Below are 12,588 nucleotides of genomic sequence, written 5' to 3'. Positions count from 1 at the left end.
GAGCATGCTCCTTCCAGAATAGCCATTAAGTCTAGTTAACTGCACACAGAAACTATGCATATAGGCTAATCTTATTTGCARTGCTGGCTTCTAATTATGCAAAATGCTTATTTCTGCTACAAGACCATCCCTCTCAATCAACGCAAAGTTGCTTTTCTACCATCTCTATATCCTCAAGCAGTTTAAGAAGGGTTCCTGTACGATCTTGAGCCTTTAAGGACGTATGAGGACAACATCCTAGAAATTAAAAATAAATCATTATATCATCTGTGTGCCAAGGACTTCAATGGTGAATGTGCATATGGTCTCTCTAGATTTTGCTAGTTCTTGTAATATTTCAGGTATAAGAAACATACTGTAACAGGTCTCAGAAAAAATGAAATTTATAGAAATACACAGACAATGATATAGTATGTTCACTTCAACTTCACTTCCCCCCCCGCCCCAAAAAAGCAACATGGCTTAAAAGAATGCTGATGTTGTAAAACAAAGAGTCATGATATGTCTATGAAAAGGACAACTCTGAGCATCATTTAACAAACCAAAGCCTCTATTACCACAAATTCCAAGCATACATCTACATACACACACGCAGGAGCACTACTCAAAAATTGTGTACAAAAGGAAGTAGTTTCACATGTACAAGAAGCACAACAGGAGTCCATGGTCTGAATTTCACACTAACTTCTATTCTGTCTTTCAATAATAAAAACAGAGCAAGATGCCATTGCAGCCCCAAGCAATGCAAAGACCAGCAGAAGGAAGGAAAACAAGAGTGGCAAGTTCATACATAAACAATAAGAAAACTGTGTACTTGTGGCCAAGTCCCTCTGAAACATGTATGTGTATGAAAATGAGTAGAAGCTAATAAGCATTAAAAATACCAACACTTCATCTATACTTTGTCACAGAGTCAGCATGCTTGTAACAAATAGATGGTCGATTCCCCACAGTTTGTTAACTCGATTCTTTCTCTAATGTTTTATTTCTAAATGTGGGTTTCCCTGCAGAATGTGATCCAGAGCCATGAACATCAAGAAGCAATAATAAGCTCCTATCTCTTCCCCAGACTATGAGACACTCAAGAAACAAGGATTATCTGCACRTTCAAGTTGGGGAACAAAATGTTTCACACTACATTTTTTTTCCCCAAACATACAGCACTTATATAGAAAGGGACAGCCAAAGTAACTTAGTCATTTTGAGATGAAAACCATACATCAGTTTTGCCAACTTACCTCCAGAAAAGAAAATAAGTTCAATATTCCCTYAACTATAACCTTAAAGTGGGGGTAATTCATGGCAAGGTCTGCTTAACAGGACTATGGATTATACAGAGACCTACCTACAAGGAAAGCTGGTATAAACAGTTATCAGTGCAATCCCTTCTCACTCTGTAAAGAAAAGAAATTACAACAAAAAACAAACAAACAAACCACACCTCACTGARGTACTTGTGACAGTTACAAACAAAAATTCAAATACCCATGACACAGATCTCTGCTCAAGTTAAAAGACATTCTCCACGTTTTTGGAGCAAAAGCCAACCAATCCAATGATATATAACTTGCTTACACAAACTGATGGTTGCCTGATCCAATTTTAACTCTGAAACATTAAGGGATTAGGGACTTTGCAAAGGTTTTCTGATCTTTGTTTTCTGTCATGTCAAAGAGGAAAAGAAAAAAAAAATCTTGTCCAGCCACCTCATGTCTATCTTTTTTTTTTTTTTTTGCCTGAATCTTAATGAAACAAGGTTTATGCAACTTCATTATCCATGCATTAGTTCTTCCCTATTAACTCCTGAACCTTTTGTTCAATTTCCAACATTTCACAGAGGGGCAGAAGTCTCAAAGATAATTAAATTCTCATCACTGCTCCCTATCTTAAAAAGGGAGGTACTAAAGCTACAAAAGAAACTGAGAAAGGTACGACAAAGATAAGAAATAGTTCCCACGTCAGGAACAATTACTAGACTAGATTTTAAAATAAATCATTGGAGGCTCCCCAGTATTTGGGGGAATTATCACAAATGTGTGCTTTCTTATGCACTTCCCATCACCTCTGCTGTCAGTGCTGTTCGAGATGGATACTGGGCTAGATAACTTTTGATTTGATTCAGYGTGACTGCGTACGTTCCCAGAACGTTACTGTCTCCATCAGGGAGGAAGGTAAATACTGTGCCCAGCAGCAATGGAGCTGAGATCACAGCCCCAGACCAGGCACAGAGCAGGTGCTACATCTGTCCCAGTAAAAGGGTAGGATTATGAAGGGGGRGGGGAGCAGATAACCACCATCTCAGGGAACAAAGAAAGCAAATTTTAGAGGAATTCACTGTTATTTCTATTCCTCACAGAAGAATTTGCCATCTTCAGCATGCAGAAGACTCATTAAAAAAAGAAAAAAAATGGAAAAAAAAAAAAGGGAAGGACGGCAGCCTGGTGATACTAGTGAAAAACAGCAGTTAGAGTGTCAGAGGAACTTTGCAGGTCACTGTTCTCAAGCAAGAACTCTGCCACATTGACATAACTGCTACTAGGGATGCCAGTTGAAAGGTAAAATAGCAAGAATGTGTACAAATAAGGCTTTAAAAGTGAATTTGTAAGAACACTGGCAACAAAAATTAAGCTCCCAGAATACTACCTAGAGGATTAAGAAACAATTCTGTTCCTAAATATCAATTATATGGCAGTAAAAGGAAACCCATTTCAATTAATCCACTCCTAATATCCTAGAGATAACAGAGACACATTTGCCTGTGGCACTGACCCTTTAGGCTCACAGGGATCAACTCTTCCAGGTTGCTGCAGGATGAGAGTATACTAAATATTCCTGGACAGCCAATCATTTGCTTCTCTGCTTAACATCAGATATTTAAGCATGATTCAAAGTCTTTTGGACACAAAGCCTGTCCTGTTTTAGTTTTTCCTGTTACTCCAATTCCCAAGGATGTGGCTAGGCAAACATTTTCTCCAGTGGCAAGATTGCATTCCTACATAATTTCAGTTGTGCTAGTAAAACTCTGTGCAGCAATACCATAAATCAGGTGAGTTAAGAGGGAAGACCAGGATAATCTAATTTACAGAAGAGCCACACAAGCATTTGACGGAAGAACTCTTTAAAGCGGGGAGAGGGAAGTATCCTCAAACTGCACCCTAATCTCCTTTTCCAGCAGCAAAAAAGTACCACCTATTCCACTGTGAGCCTCATTGCTAACGACAAAGAGGAAAAACATTCTTTCCTGAAAGATTTTTAGGCATTGCAGAGGATCACAAGAAATCAGCCTGAAGTTCCCTGCAAGTTTTGCACAGGCTGCAAAATAAGAACCTTTGAAGTATACAGTTACCAAGTTAGTATCAACCTTAACCACAGGGAAAAAGAAAAAAAGTTGTTATTTTGGAAAGTATGTTCAACTTAGTTAGCTAACACGAATTAACTGCCGAGGCCACAGTATGACTATGCTGAGTCCAGGACTCGGGGCATTACTGCCAGATCAAAACCACCACGGCTTTACCATGTCAATTGTGTATAAGCCCTTGCCATAGTTCTGCAGTGCCAGAAGCTGATTCATCCCCCACCTTCTTATAGCACCCCCCCAAGTTGTGACAGCTTCTCTTTGGATGGAAGGAAGGAGGCATGCACATGGTAAACCTGATTAGGAAGTGATCCAGGTAAAAATAATYTCCAAACCAAACCAATTCCCTGATGTGCATTTCACTGGGCAGCCACGCTCGGTTGCGTCAGCCCAACTAGGAAAGCAATGAGAGGACAGTAACAAGTGTCTGAGAGCAGGCACTGCTTAAATTGATACCACTAACCAAAAGAAACATGTATAGAAATTGTCTCACTTGGCTGGTTCAAATTTGCTCATAAGATGTTGACAACTTAACCCTGTAATGACAAGCTCAATGCTAAATTGAGAATCATCTGTTCACACTACACTAACTTTATGCTTGGTCAAGTATCGTCTGTCCTCCTACATCTCGCACAAAAGCATAAAGTCCCTAAGCTGCACATSATGTATTCTAGTTAATTCAACAGAAACATTACCACAGGCCACAGCTGATACAGATCACATTTGGTGATCTGGCAACAGACAGAACCAGAACTGGGAAGTTACAGGTACTACAAAAACTATACTCTTTTAAGTCACACACATGTGAAAGTGTGGAGAAGCCTAAATTTTTTCTCAGCTTACAAACTCACTTTAAAACAAGTTAATTTTTACTTGACATTGGTCAATGCTGTTATCTCAAAATCACTCCCCTCTTCCAAAAGGCAATACAGTAAAGGAACTGGAAAAATAACAACATTTGTATGCTTGTTTCTGGGCTAGGCTATACAACCTAAAAACATCATAGGAACTGCCCTTAAAGGTGATCCATTTTGCCTATAAAGACCCATCACTTATTTCAGCAAACAGAAATACAGGTTTAGTTAGGAATGATGTACCAAAGATGTTCAGATTTGTACAAGATAGCGAAGAGAACTTCACTCTTCAAGACTTCAGTTCTCCCTTTCAGTATTGTGGAAAGAACAAATCAAAGAAGTCTTCAMACCTCACAGGTTACTACCCACCCTCACATCCCACAAGCCACGGAGATCCCCGTGAAGAGCTCTGTGAAGAACAAGTCCCCACACTGGCAGTAGACCACTCAAGATACCAACCAGAAAGCTCTGCTTGAGGACCCTTCTCTCTTTGGAGAGGATTAAGTTRAATCTAATCTTCAGTGTTCATGAGTAAATAGTAAAATTTATCATGGAAGTCAAGTAGCAATTTTAAGCTTTTTTGTTAGGCAAACTATGAGCAAATCAGACGCGTGTAGGCTATTCTCCTCACAGGCTGTATTCCACACTGACATATGAATGGTTTTGATGCATCTTAAGGCATTAAATTGCATTCAATCGACTAAATCTTCCTGAAAAACACTAGCTTACGAGAAGTACGAGAGAGGCACAAAGGAGGCAATATGGCATTTTCTGAAGCTACTAAAGAAACAAAACACTTTTTTCCTTAAAATCATCTTTGACTTTACTACATACTCAAAGAAAATTGGTGAAACACGTAAGTATTTCTGGCAATCTTATTCTTTTAAAGGCTTAAACTTTGTCACATTTGCACATCTGACACCAATTCTGAGGACCTCACGAAGTATTAACCTCCAGAAAAGGCTGTGCCACACACCCGACTAAACATGAGAAATTTGCCATCTGCAATTAGGAATAAATTAAATTATTCATCTAAGTACAAGAGTTCAACTCCCTTTGAACTGTGGTGTAACAAAGTTCTTTTACAAAAATGCTCCGAATACTCTTCTTTTATGCAAAAAATTCCTTGATGTTTTTCTCCTACCAAAATGCTTTCTTATGTATTAAATAATTAGCAAGAACTAATGAGCTTCTTCTGTAACAACCTACAGATCAACAGACAAAATTTGGCTTTACAAGTTAAAGAGAAGAAGAGGAATCAAATAGGACTTAAAAAAAAATGCTTTAAAGCAAGGCTTCTTTGTGTATTACATGCACAATGATGAACTCAGAGATACTGAAAACCCAGAACTGTAATACCTTCCTACAAAAGCATCTTTCCCAGCTACTCCCATTATCTAGCCTTCAGGGAAAACTCAGGCAAGATTGCTGAAGTTACTTATTTGGGGAGTGAGGGGAAAAAAAAAAAAAAGCAAAGCAATAAGATACAATGTAACAACTTGTCAAATGACGTGGAAGTGAAATTTACTTAGATTATTTGTTGTCAAAAAAACGTGCAAAACCAAAAGCAAGGTACCTCCAATAATTCATACCCACACTTTGAAGCCACCCTAAACTACTCGAGTAGTTTACAAAATTGAAATAAAAATAATAACAACCTTAATCTCTTCCGAGTAGTATAAGAAGAGTGTAAGTACTCTATTTATTTAAAACTAAGATGTTTAAACAAAGTTTTTAGTTGAGAAAACCACTCCATGCAAGTGAAAGGAACAAAAATTCTTTAACGTTCACACACAACTCAAAAGTTTCACCAACTTAAACAGAGAGGCTTAAGAGTCTCCCAATTATTAAACAAGTCCCTTGTTCAACACTTTCTTATCAAGTTGTCTTTTACTCACCATCACTGAATGGCAAAAAAGTGAAACAAAACTGCCTAGACTCCAAAGGTGCCAAAGAGGCAACTAGCAGGCAGAGCCGCCCCCAGGGCCGCTGCCGCCCACAGCCCCCGCAGGGAGAAAGGGTTCCCAGCCCTGCACACCGTCCCTGCCAGCCTCCCGCACGCCACCGCAGACCAGCTTGAACTCAGCAACCCAGCAGGAAACTATCTGTACTGCTGTGCTAATTTTCTAACAGGCTGGTGTCACCAGTCTGGTCCAGATGGGGCAAGAGAGACTGGACTAGGCAGGAGGTGAGACACCTTGCWGGGCGCAAAGAGAGGAGAAACCAGGCTTCCATCTTTTGGCAGAAGCAAGTTTAGGGCTTTTACCCCGTTTTGTGAACTGCAAATAGCTCCACAGTTACTACAAACACATAGAGTGTACTGACACAGTCTGTACACTGTATCTAGCGTCCAAACACTCCTAAGCACGCTCAMAATACACTCCAGACCATGCAATATTTCTTCAACTACCAAAAGCTACTAAACTGCTTCAATGTCAGTCCAGTATGAGGTAGGAAGGAGAAAACTAAAATAAATGAATATAAATCCCTGTGTAAAGGGAAATAATGAAAGAGGAAGATGAAGAAAGTCAATGGCTGGCTGTTGCTGCAGTGTGATAAGCAAGAAGCAGGCACATATCTACCAATGACTGTAGAGACCTCTTAGTAAGTAGCAAGAATAAACTCCCTCATTTCTATTATCTAGTTATTTAATCCCTTTCTCCAGTAAATCCAGTCTCAGCTCAAGTTACTTTCAAACACTCAACTTCAGGTAAAAATTAATAAAGGAAAAAAAAAACCCATACAATTCATCCTCTGACAAAGAATACAGAACCAAACAGTATACTGGATGGAGCCGCACTACCATCACCCCCTCCAGCAGTTTGATACGTATACACACACCAATAATAAAGACAGACGATAGGAGAGGGTCTACAAATGCGTTTGTAGTTAAAGTACATGAATAACATGTTCCAGATTTGGACTCATCAACACGCTCCGGTGCAAGCCTTCTTAATAGCTCTGTATTTCACTTCTTCACTAGAAAAAGTACAGAAAATTCTTATTGACATCACTGTGATGTCAAGAGAACAAATTCAGTCCTCTCTTAGCAGCTCTCAGACAGTAATATAGATGTTAGGAGTCACAAGCCATGAGAAGAGTTTAGATTCCACACTATGGTATGTAATTGGATGGAGGCAGGTCAAATCATGGTCCTCAGTGATGCATTAATAACACTTTATAATAATAGAGAACTGATGTCATGCTGCCATGGTTGAAAACTTTGGGGATGGCTACGTTGCAATCAGAAGTATGACTGAGCACAGACAGGCACCAACACTAGTTCTAATCTAGCTAGTCTGAATAACAATACCAATTAAGTTGTGCAGCTACAGTCTCCAGGACATTGGAATAAAGCTACTGTGTAGTCATGGTTTCACTTTTTACACGTTAGATAAAACTAGTACAGGGGGACCTCACAGTCCTGTGATCAAAACTTCCAATACAATTTAAATACACCTTAAACCTACTACAGACTCAAAAGCAGTGCCAWTTTTGTAGCCTAATACACTCCTACACAAGTGGATTACTTTTAAAATTCAAAAACATATAAAGAGCTTTTCAACTAAAAGCATAAGTTGACATTTGTCTCCGCAAAAAGTGTTGGCTCCATCCTTCCTTTCCTTTCTTTCCTCCATCCTCTTGTTTCTAGCCCTCCCACTGAGCCCATTCAGCTGTTCACACAGTCCCCACAGTAAGCCAGATCAGGTAGCTGGAACAGATTAAAAATAATCCAGGAAAAACAAAAGGTAAGGAGGAGGAAAGATGGAAGAATTTTGGAGTTCCTCAAATCAGTACAACAGAAAAAAAAAATAAATAAATAAAAGGTTTTGTTTCACTGCAACTGAAGGAATGCCACAGGAGAATAAACCTGYAGTTGGGCTCAAGCAATTACAGCCACAGAAAGAAGTATTTGTCATACTACAGTTAAACCCTCCCCGAGAAGGCAGAGACAGAATAGCTGTTGGAAAGTCTCTTGATACCGAGATGACCTGTTCTCTTCCAGGAAGGTGACACAGTGCTCTCCTGAAAGGGGAAGCTGGCACTCACCAAAACAATGAGCATCTCTTCCCCCACACACATTTTTTCATCAGAGGCTCTCAGTCCCAGCTCAGACATCCCAAGTTTCTTAGATCTGGTGTTTATCCAACATTCCTGTAAGGTCTTTGATCATGCAGACAGCTAGGCCTCTCTACAAARCAGCAGACCAAACCACAATGACTCCTTCCAGGCAAAGCAGCCCACCTTCATCATGCTACCTGTCATTTCATAGCTGCATGACAGCTCTTAAGCAAATCTTCACTTTACTACATTAGAGGCACATAACTTCAAAAGTTCCTTCCAGATAAGAAATAAGATTCATACTTCATCTTGGAGGGTGATATCCTGGCCTCTTCCCTATACATCTGAAAGGTTTCAGGTCATCCATGAACTACACAAATATAAGAGGGTCCAACCTGCATTAGCAACTGAACTCCCCTCCTCCCACCATTAGAAGCGTACCAGGAAGGAGTTCACCAGGAAGCAGGAGAACCTCTTTCTACATGCAACTAGATGCTATCCCCCTCAATTTCTGCACAGACTCTTATAACCATCCAAGCAGCAGCTCCCAACTCCCTCAACATCTGCTCTACTACACAACASAGAGTTAAGACTTGCATGCCAATTTTGGCCCTATGCTGCAGGCTGCTAAGCTCCGCCATAAATGAGCAATGGTATGTCAACATTAAGAGGGAGTAAGATACTCCACGTCCTACAGAATAGAGTTGATAGCTACATGCTTAAAAGAAGCCTTTAATAAAAGTGTAATCCAGCTATTTGTTTCTGAAAATGAGAATTCACACAGTTTCATGACTAGGCTGTAMGTAATCACTATCCATTCCAAATCAAAGCACACTTTGAGGAGTATTATCGATCAACAGTGAACAAGATGCTCTTGGCAGCTGCTAGATCTGGAGTCCATATACACAATTCAGCAACCACAAGGACAATAACAGACTGTCTGTTGAACATTTGTCTTCCAGTGAGAAGTATATGAAATGACTATGCACAAATCCCATTCAGGTTTTAATCATGCCCTGGAGTTCACACAGAATTTCAATGTGCACAGTCATTAATGAGAGCCACCAACATCAGGGTTCAGAAACAATACAGCACTACYAGCTCTTTCGGCTCACACAGAACAGAGCTGTCATACAGAAATGGCTCCATCTATCCATATGTTGATCTTGGTGATTTGTCAATTCAAGACTTCACCCATATGGGCAATAATAGAGGACAGTAACTTTGGCTGTCAGCCAGTTGCATTGCCCTCCACCTGGAAAGGTTACAGAGCAAATCCTGGACACTTACTTCCAAGCTTATGAATGACAAGAAAGTGACTGAGAACAGCCAAAAGGGATTTACCAAAAGCAAATTGTGCCCAACTAATCTAATCTGATTCCTCTCTGTGATGAAAAGACCGGCTCTGTGGATAAGCAGAGAGCAGTGCACGCGGTATACACTGTGACAAGGCCCATGCTCATCTCGCACAGCATACTTAAACCTTTGAGCCTGCATGGTTCAGCCAATTTTCCACCCACCGTACTGTCCAGAGATCCAGTCTGTATCTTGGCAATTTGGTTTTATGATCAGCAGTACAGCATTCTCCTGGCTGTCAGCAGCATCCCTCGGAGATCAATAATGGGGCAAATCTTGTTCAGTATTTTCATTAACGACCTTTGTAGGRGCTAGACTGCACTCCCAGAAAGTTTGCCGACTTGGGAGGAACAGTTCCTGYGCTGCAGGGCAAGGCTGCTATTCAGGAGGGTTTCAACAAGCCAGAAAAACATGTTAACAGGAACCTCAGGAAGTTTTACACAGGCAAATGCAAAGCCCTACATTCGAGACAGATTACCTCCTTGCAATGGCATTGGCCATCTACAAAACATCTTTGTAGAAAAATACCAGAAAACAAGGTGCCCGGGAGACAGCATTGCACCCTTGCAGCAAAGTTGGTGGCATCTTGGACTGCGTTAGCAAGAGTGCAGTCAGCAGAGTTAGGAGAGAGATCCTGCCCCTCTGCTCAGCACTTGTGGGACCATCTAGAGCACTGGTTCCAGTTTGGGCTTCCCAGCACAAGGACAGTGACATACTGGAGCAAGTCCAGTAGAGGCYACCAAGATGGTTGGGGCTGAAGCACAAGATGTACAAATAAGAGGCTGAGAGACAGGTTTGTTCAGCCTGGGGGGAAAAAAATGGGTTTTGAGACAGGACAGATGTTACTGCTATCTACAATGTAGTGCAGAGCCAAGCTCTTCTCAGAGGTTCATGGGAATGAGGGGCAACAAGCACCTGTTCCAACCAGAAATTCCAACCAGGCATAAAGAAAACAACTTGCCAGGAGGGTGGTCAAACATTGGAAGAGGGCCCAGACAAGAAGGGGCATTGCTATCCTTGGAGATATCCAGAAATTCAACTGGATGCAGCCTGCAGCATCCTGCTCTAACTGGATAGCTTTTAGCAGGTGGTTGGACTAGGGCTTTCCAGAGGTCCCTTCCCACCTGCATGATTTTATGGGGAGCACAATCCAGGCTTTGTCATGCAAAATACTGGAGATGACATTCAATGCAAGCCTAATACCTGTAATCTTAAATATTAAGCGAAGATTCCCAGAAACAATTCCCTTTACAAATCACACCAGGAACAGAGTTGTAATCTYCTACAGTACATTTTGCTTTTCATTTTTCTGCTCTCAACATTTCTAACCAAAAATAAAGGTGTACACACACAACCAGCTTGTAGCAACCCAAGAAACAAAGCTGGGACAGCTAAGATGCGCACCTTACCCCTTTATGAAACCAAGTGCACCCAGGAAAAAAAAGTGTGAMTGTAACAACAGACATGACATTTTTCCAGAGTGCGAAGTAAGGRTAGGCCAGAAAAGTAGAAAGAACCAAAAGTAGTTGTTGATGGAGAGCAGCCAGACAGGATGGCTTGGCCACCTTCACTATATTTTCCCCTTGTTTACTTCACTCTATTTCTACAGAGCTCCAAAAGAATGGGGTACTTTGAAAGGGAGGAAGCCCCACAGAAATATCTTCCCTTACATCCTATGGTCCAGGGAACAAGGAAGTTCCACAGAACAGCTTTTATGAAGGAAAATGGCTGAACATAAATTCATTCCAGACCACCCTCCGTGTTTATATTCCATAAAATTCAATCCCAAACCCCGTTGCCTCTCCTTTCTCTTCACATGAATTTAAACAAAGGACAATCAGACAGGAGTGCAAGGCTCTGAACAGAAGACTAATGGGAAAGCATACAATAAAACAGCACGGATAGAAGAGAAGGCCAAGATCAGCAGGACTTGCTTCATGTGACTGCCCTGGTCCTACCAGTAGTCTCTGCCTATCATTACACTTGTTCTTATCCCAGCAACTCCCCGTATGTCCCCACCCTTACAACTTCATGACCCTAGTATGAACAGTCATTCAACCCTTCATCAGCCCCAAACCCAATCTAACTCTGCTTCCCCACRGCCTCCAGCCTTGCTCTTACAGGTTGCTCTAGCCCCACCAATCCACCCCCTCCAGCCCATGTCCTCATCCCAAATCTGCCCTCTACTTGTCTCTGTCCAAACTCCCCAACTCCCTCACACATGCCAAGCAGGCCCCCTGTTGTCCTCAACCTCATATAGCCCAGGAGGGCTCTTCTCCATCTCCAGYCCTCCCAGATGTGTCCCCACCTCTGCTCCACACCCTGTACCTTGCACAAGGCCAAACACACCATCTCCCCAAACACACCACTTCACATCCACCCTCGCCTCACAGGTGAGCTCCAAGCCTYGCTGCCCACTCAAAGCCTCCCCAAACCACCCCCACAGCAGTGCTTCTCACCATTTAATCCCACCCAGATCCCCCTTGCCCTCCCACAAGGCTGCAGCCCACACAACTCACTGTGTGCATCCCACGCGCTCATCATACCTGACCCCACCTCCCCATCCTGTCCCCTTCCCCACACCTCCAGCCCAAACCCACCCCCACTCCACACACCCTCTTCCAACAGTCCTGCACCCACCTGCCTCCTCCTCAGCCTGCCCCACCCCAGAGCCACCCACACCCCCCACATGCCGGCCTTCCCACTCRCCTAATGTCTCCCCAAACTTCCCCCACTCCAGCCCCAAAGCCCAAACCTGCCTTACATCCCTACCCCAGTGAGAAATCCCTGGRGCCTCATGGCCCAACAGCCTCCCTCCCCCAAACAACTCCTGCCAAAGCCACCCCACAACCCACCCAAACCTCCCCCGGAGCCCATACCCACACCACCCCACATCCCAACACAGCCCAGACCTGCCCCACAGCCCATACCCACACTGCCCCACACCCCAACACAGCCCAG

The 12,588-nt window shown here is 42.3% G+C and overlaps 1 protein-coding gene across 1 annotated transcript in view; it reads right to left on the bottom strand.

Annotated features, from left to right (window-relative positions):
* MTA1 (metastasis associated 1) overlaps nt 1-12,588 on the bottom strand; it is a 90,643-nt gene that overhangs the window by 73,405 nt on the left and 4,650 nt on the right. The gene's annotated exons all lie outside the window — the stretch shown is intronic.

The sequence above is a fragment of the Rhea americana genome, unplaced genomic scaffold, assembly GCF_003343005.1.
Source record: "Rhea americana isolate MKP2758 unplaced genomic scaffold, rheAme1 scaffold_162, whole genome shotgun sequence".
Taxonomy (NCBI): domain Eukaryota; kingdom Metazoa; phylum Chordata; class Aves; order Rheiformes; family Rheidae; genus Rhea; species Rhea americana.
This window is presented reverse-complemented; position numbering and strand designations above follow the sequence as displayed.